The sequence below is a fragment of the Zonotrichia albicollis genome, chromosome 19 (assembly GCF_047830755.1).
Source record: "Zonotrichia albicollis isolate bZonAlb1 chromosome 19, bZonAlb1.hap1, whole genome shotgun sequence".
NCBI classification, from domain to species: domain Eukaryota; kingdom Metazoa; phylum Chordata; class Aves; order Passeriformes; family Passerellidae; genus Zonotrichia; species Zonotrichia albicollis.
Window position 1 is genome coordinate 12,041,427 of NC_133837.1, and position 7,155 is coordinate 12,048,581.

The 7,155-nt window shown below is 39.0% G+C and overlaps 1 long non-coding RNA gene across 2 annotated transcripts; it reads right to left on the reverse strand.

The window, feature by feature from the left end:
- Positions 1-2,706: 2,706 nt before the first annotated feature.
- On the reverse strand, positions 2,707-6,380 carry LOC113460313 (uncharacterized). Of its 2 annotated transcripts, XR_012583207.1 has the most exons (3): positions 5,837-6,380; positions 4,938-5,607; positions 2,707-3,689 (listed from the first exon to the last, which is right to left on the reverse strand). It is a non-coding gene; the product is annotated as an uncharacterized LOC113460313 (long non-coding RNA). The 2 variants fall into 2 exon arrangements; XR_012583206.1 differs by lacking the exon at positions 2,707-3,689 and having other exon boundaries at positions 4,036-5,607.
- Positions 6,381-7,155: the final 775 nt, after the last annotated feature.

A 7,155-nucleotide genomic window follows, 5' to 3' on the forward strand; every position in this document is an offset into this window, starting at 1 on the left:
TTTTTAACACTTCCCTAGAATCAAAATTGTCTTAAATTTGTGGGGTGAATATCAGCATCCCAGTCACATTTCATTTTATTCTCCAATCTATTTTGATATCTGAGAAGATCACACAGAATTTGGAAGTTTCTGTTTGAATTCTGGTTCAGCTCTTGCTGAAACCTCAAGGCATTGTTACAATTTTCCAGAATTTTTTGATCTGCAATTCCAAGGAAGAATTAAGTTTTCAGAATGATTTAGCTTCAAACAACCAAAACAGAGACAATTTGCAATTCCAGGAGAATTTTAGACTTTTTTTTCAGGAATTTGTGTATCTTTCCTAGAGCTACATAAGCTTTAGAAGGCACAACAGTCTCACAGAAATTATTGAGAAACTTTGGGCTACCAACAAGAAAAATAAAAATTAAATTTTTAATACACATAAAAATTTTTTACAGACAAGAAAAGCTGTAGAAATTGTATTTTTAGCCTCTAAAAATCAGATTGATTAAATTGGTCTCATTGGAAACTCCATTTTTTTGGGCTTAAATACTGGTGCCATAATTGAAGAATTAAGCCATTAATTTCCTACCTACAGTGGTCTGAATATTCTGTACCTCTGGGAATGTCACCATTTATTTGGAGATCTAAGCAAATAAGTAAAAAAAAAGCCAACAAAAAATGGAATTAGCAGAAAATAATGAAAGTTTAAACTTAACACAAGAGGGTTCTTTATCACTCTGAAATCTGCTGCACATCCATGTTCTGACCAGAAACGCCCCTGCAGGAAGAAAAAAAAACCTCAACCACCCTCATTTCATACACAAACCACCCAAATTAAACACATTTTATAAACAATGAGCAGGGGAGAGCAGAGATTTCAGGGCTCCCCTGGAAGGTTTGAAGGTGCCCAGAGATAAAGCAAACATTTTGGAGGCAATGACTTGGATCTTTTCAGCACCATTGCCAGCGTGGCGTGGCAGGATGATGGATGAGCCTGCAGCAGCCTCGTGACAAATTGGGGAATTCTGACAGATGTTGGATGCTCGGGGCTTTATTTTTGCACTTGAAAGGGAGCCCTGCTCTCTTCAGGTGCTCCCAAGTTCTCCATGGAGTCTGGGAATTCAGTTATCAGCAGATTTCTGGAAAGATCATCAGAGCACCCAGCGATCCCTGTTTCCCGAATTTTTATTATGTGATGCAAGCGAAATGCAGGAGGGATGGCAGGACAAAAATCAGGGATTTAAAAAACTGGATATTATTTTAAAAACTGGATATTGGGGATGATGGGATGGCAACAGCAGTGTGGTTCTGCTTCTCCAGGCATCTTCTTTCAGGAGATGGAGCCTTTTATTACATTTTAAATTTATTTTTGCAACCTGTTCACTCCTGACATTTTACAGCATGGTGGAGGCGTTCTCGGTTGAATTATTAATTCTCTGAATAATCAAACACAGGGCTAAAAAACACCAGGGATTTTTAGATTAAACTCCCAGCATGGTTTAAACCTGATCTCCAGGAATCACCAATAATCTCAATTTGGGAGCAGCCTCAGCATCCCAGGAGAATTTTTTCCAGGTCTGAGCCCCTCCTTTCCTTCCCTTGGTATTGAGATAACCTTTGCTGGTGGGTTCATGGCTCTGCACAAACCCACGTGGCAGAATCATGCCAATATTTTATCATGGATTGGAGGAAAAAAAAGAGGGAAGAAAAGGAACAACCAATAATCCCAATTTCACCAATTTCCCTGGTTTGGGAGCAGCTCAGGGGATTTTTTTCCAAGCCCTTCCTTTCCTCCCCTTGGTATTGAGATAACCTTTGCTGGTGGGTTCATGGCTTTGCACAAACCCACGTGGCAGAATCATGCCAATATTTTATCATGGATTGGAGGCAAAAAAAGAGGGAAGAAAAGGGCATTTTGCCCCAATAATGCTGCTCAGTGTTGCCTCCAGCCCGTGCCGCTGCCCTTTCCCTGCTGGACAAAAACAGAGCAGTGTTTGGAGAGAGCCCTGCTGTAATTGTGGGCAGTTCTATAGAGGGGAAAAATAATGTGGTTTGTCATCAATCTCCCGGTGTGGCACACAAGGGCTGACTTGTTGAAATTTTGTAGGCTGTATTTACAGAGAAAACAGAGGCCTGGTGCTGTGCAGGGCCCTATCAGGCCCCAGGTCTGGAAGAATCATATCGGAGCAGGAGGGGAAGGCTTGAATCATAACCTTGCAGGATAAGCGAATCCAGGAGGGAATGAAAATTGCTCTGCTCCTGTGAGCAAGATCAAAACCCGGACAATTTAATTATTGGGGAGTTATTTGTGGGTAGAGACACAGGCTGGTTCGAGGCAAGAGCTGCCAGATGGAAATCACTCACGGTGCTGTTTTACACAGCTCCAGAAAACAGGGAAAGGGAAGGATGGATGGATGGATGGGTCAGCCTTGGGAAATGCAGGGAGGAGAAAAACAAGGGGATGGGATGAGGCAAAGGCACTGAAAGGGGTTGGTGCCGTGATGATTTTTTGCCTTTTCTTTATATTTATTTATTTATTTGTATTTATATATTTATATATTTTATATACATATAATATATTTTTATATAATGTGTAGATATTATAAATTATATTAAATATAAAATATAAATATATATATCTATTCTTTTTATATATCTGTATCTTTTTATACACATCTTAACTATTCACAATAAGGTATGTAGATACCTTAACATACACACTTGTCATTCTTTACGTCAAATATCTTAACATAATACTAATATTCTATCAAGCCAGAAAACCAAATATCCTAAAAGCCTCACAATTCAAAGCCAAAGATATCTTAAAAAACCAAAGCCCCCTCTAGAGCATATCTTATAAATTAAAAATAAATCCATCTTTAAGAAATGCGTTAAGATAAAGAGATGTCACACTACTCATTTAAACCCCTTTGTCAAATGTGCTAATTTGCAAACTCTATAAAATTATATGTGTAACAAATCATAAATATACATTTCTATATACTCCACCTTAACAAATTATTACACCATTGAAATGCTGAAATAAAAAACCTTTATCCCTTAACTGTGTCTAACTTTTAATTTTAAGAGCAAGGGAAAGGCATCAGGGTAACACAAGTCTAAGCTGAGCCACCATTCAGAGAACCCGGAATTATTGTTCTCATCCTGCTGTAAGTAGATTCAAATTAGGAGAGCATAAAACTCCTGATATTCTCCACTTCTAGGGAATGTGTGAGGTTTTCCAGAAGAGGAGAGCCAAGGAAAGGGAGAAAATAGGGGAAAAAGCAGAAATCTGGGATAAGTCACACGAAATATCCTTCCAAAGCAGGCAGCATGACACAGTCATTTATAAAAGCACATTTTGCTTTGGTTATCTTGTACACAGCTTTCACCAAGGCACTGCCCTTTATTTTCACTTGCCTGCAAAAATGACCTGATGAAAAGATGGATGGGTTTCTGAATTCAGAGTCTGAAATGAAACAGGAGGGCCAGGCTGGGACATTTGGGAGGGTTGCACTGCTGGAAATTGTCCATTTGTGAGCACCATTTGCGGCCTCCTTCCTTCTGCTCCTCCCTCACTGCGATTTCTTGGTTTGGGATTATTTTTCAGGCTGATGCTGTGATGTGCAAGCCCTTACATGAAGACAGAAGATCCTGCAGCACCCAGAGCTTGTTTCAGGTGTTCCAGAGCTGTCACATCCCCTGTGCTGAGAAAGCACAAACACAGGACGGGGGCTGGTTCGGGTTCCATTTCTGCCCTGCAAAAATCAGAGCAATCCCTCTGTGGCTGCAGGATCCATTCCCAATCCAGGGAAAAGCAGCTCAAGAGGAAGAGCCATCATTATTTTTGTCATCCTACAAAGGATTCAAATTAGGAGAGTAATTAGTAAGCAGGATTCAAATTAAGAGAGCATAAAGTTCAATGTATTCCTCACTTTTAGTGAATGTGTGAGTTTTCCAGAAGGGAAGGGAGAAAAAAGGGAGAGAGGCAAAAAACTGGAATAACTCACACTAAATATCTGTCTAAAACAGAATGACAAATACAAAAATATCTAAATATAAAAATATAAATAAAAATTTATTTAATGGCATCATCAAATATTCACTATACAAAGCAGTTTTTAGAGGATTATGAATGACTGGAGATCTCCAATTTTAATTCCAGCCCTGTTCAATTCACCCTTTTTCCTGCTGGCATCATTTTGGAGAGCATTTGAATATAAAATGAGGATTCTCCTGCCTGTTTATCCAGCTCAGGATGAAAATACAAGGCACAAGACAAGGAATTTAATGAGTTTGCCCCACAGACAGAGCAATTTCTGCTCACAAGACTTTTAAAATGAACCTCAGGGATTCTGGAATGAATTGATTCCCATTTTCAGTCCCACTGAAAGTTTCTCCACTGCTTCATCGGAAACAATGGAAATTTTTCATTTCCAGCGTGGGATTTTGAATAAGACCCCAAGCAGCCATGAAATTAAAGAAGCTCTATAAAATGAACCATAAATATGCCCAGAAATCATCTTTAAACTGTTCAGAATTTCATGGACAATAAGATGATTTTATTTTTTTTCCTACAGGATTTTGAAATGCTTTTATGGATTCACAGGCAGGAGTGGGATTTCCCATCAGATGTCAGGAGCTGGCTGAAATATCTGTACCAAAAAATCACATTTCTCTTCTTTCCAGTGACAGAATTCCCATCATTCCAGAGGGAAGATAATCATTCTGCACAGTTCTAGAAAACCGCCCCGAGTGATGCTGGTTGTCTTTTCAAAAAGTGCTAAAAATACATGAAAATTAACAATTTTCAATGCATCTCCAGAAGTTCCTGACTCAGGTTCTCAGATTTAAAGAGTTTTTAGGGAGTTTTGCAGCCTTTTGTTCCAAATGCAGGAGGCAATGTGGTGCAAGCTCAATTGTTTTTCACTCCATTTAAGATTTTTTCCATTCACCTTCTGTCTTCTCTCTGTTCTTCACATAAATAGCTACATAAATATATAGAAATATAATTTATATATATTAAAAATTTTGTATAATTAATATATTAATATAATAATGAGTATTTATATTAATATACAGATAAATTTATCTAATATATTAATATATAAATACAAATGTAAATAACTTATATTAATTAGTATATACATACATTTATATAATATATAAACATATAAGCACACACAACTTATTTATACTAATTAATATATAGATAAATTTATATATTATATTAATATATGAATCCAAATATAAATAATTTATATTAAGTAATATATAGATAAATTTATATAATATATATTAATATATAAATACAAGTTCTGCTATGTCTGTGCATCCATATTCTCCTTTTTTAATGATTTTTAACTTAAAGAAACTCAGCCCCTCTTGGTTAATTCCAACACCAGCGGCTTTGGGGATGGATTTCAGCATCAATCCCCCAAAGCCTTGTTCCCTCACCCAAGTCAGTGATTGCATTATTATTTTTTCTTCTGTCTTGGGGGGGCTGATGAGATCATTTATTGTTTTTAAGGGTTAATAGAGCCTGTCAGGGTCCTTTTGCCTTGCTGCTGCTGCAGGATCAGTAACAGCTCCCCGCTCCATGATGCTAAATCAGAGCACACTTTCCTGAAGAAAAGAAAAAGGGGGAAAAAAAGCAAATTTAGCATGGAGAGAGGAGAAGCAGTTCAGTCTGGTTTAAAGGAAGGGAGGGAGGGAGCCGGGGGGGAACAGGGACTAACTTTGGAGAGAAAATAACAAACTTTAAGTCCTGAGGTCTTTCCTCTATATTGAAAAGGCAGTTTGGAAAGGAAATTAGTAAAAACAAACAGAAGGTGCCAAGGTTTCTTTATCATACCTGGAGTAGGATATGCTGAATTCCACAAGGCCTCGAGCTGGCGCCTGGTGCTGCCTCGGAAAAAATGGTACCCACGGCTCCATAAAATGATCTATTGGGACTTCAAAGTCGTGGCAGCCCCGTGTGGCACAGGATGTGCTCAATTAATTATGTGATTTCTAAATGACAGGGGTTGGGGAAAGTAAAAATAATATAAAAAGGGCAAGGGAGGGAAAAAAAAAAGAGAAAGAACAAGAACACGCTGAAGAAGGGGAAAAAATAAAAAAGGGTTTTTAAAGAAAATAATATTAAGGGAAAAATGGGAGAAGTAAACTGAAAGGCCTTGTTGTCTGTCTGCCAAACAGCAGCAGCAGATAAGGGCCGGGGTTGCCGTGGAAACTCAGGCCCGTAGGAGACAGAATCCAATTTCAGAAACCACAAAATCAACATAAACGTGTGCAAAAATAAAAAGGTTTGTTTGGCAAGTAATGAGGAGAAGGCTCCCAATGTATAAAGCAGATGAACCGGGGTGACCTCGGCCAGCGCTGAGCCGAAAGGACGACGATGGCCCACGTGGCTGTGGCACCTCGGCAAGGAGCAGGGCCCAACTCTGCCACCCAACTGCTCTGGAACATCCAGCCCCACACCTCCCTCGGCCTTATAAAAAGAGGAGTGAGGAATATTCATTAAAGTAGTGGGAGTAATCCCATTTTAAACCTGCAAAGATTCAGAGGTCATGCTTTGAATTTGGTTTTCACCTTGGTATTGCCCACTAACAGTGCACAAAATCGTTATATATGAAGAGAATCCCTCTTTTTATGCCCTCACTGTGGCCAGGGAAACACCTTAACCAAATTTCAAGTTAGGAAGACTTGGAAATTACAACTTTTGCCATTTTCCTGGAAAAAATGTTATAGTGACTATCAATATAAAATTTACGTAACTGAAAGGAGCAGGGACCCATTCCTGGCACCCAACTGCTCTGGAATATCCAGCCCCACACCTCCCTCTCCCTTTGTCCCTCTGCCCTCAAAAAGGAGGAGTGAGAAGGAGGAATATTCATTAAAGTAATCTCATTTTAAACCTGCAAAGATTCAGAGCTGAATCTTTTAGCTTGGGGGAATTAAAATTAAATTGTGCCTCCAGAGGCCTGGAGAAGAGAATTTCTCCAAAAATCAGTGCCAGCCTTTCCACCAAGCTCCAGAGGCCTGGAAAAGAGAATTTCCCCTTCTCTCCTGTACTTTTCTACCAAGATGGGCCTCAGCTCCCCAAAAATGAGCTCCTTACACATAAAAAGCCACCAAAAATCAGTGCCAGCCCCTCTGCCAAACTCCAGAGGC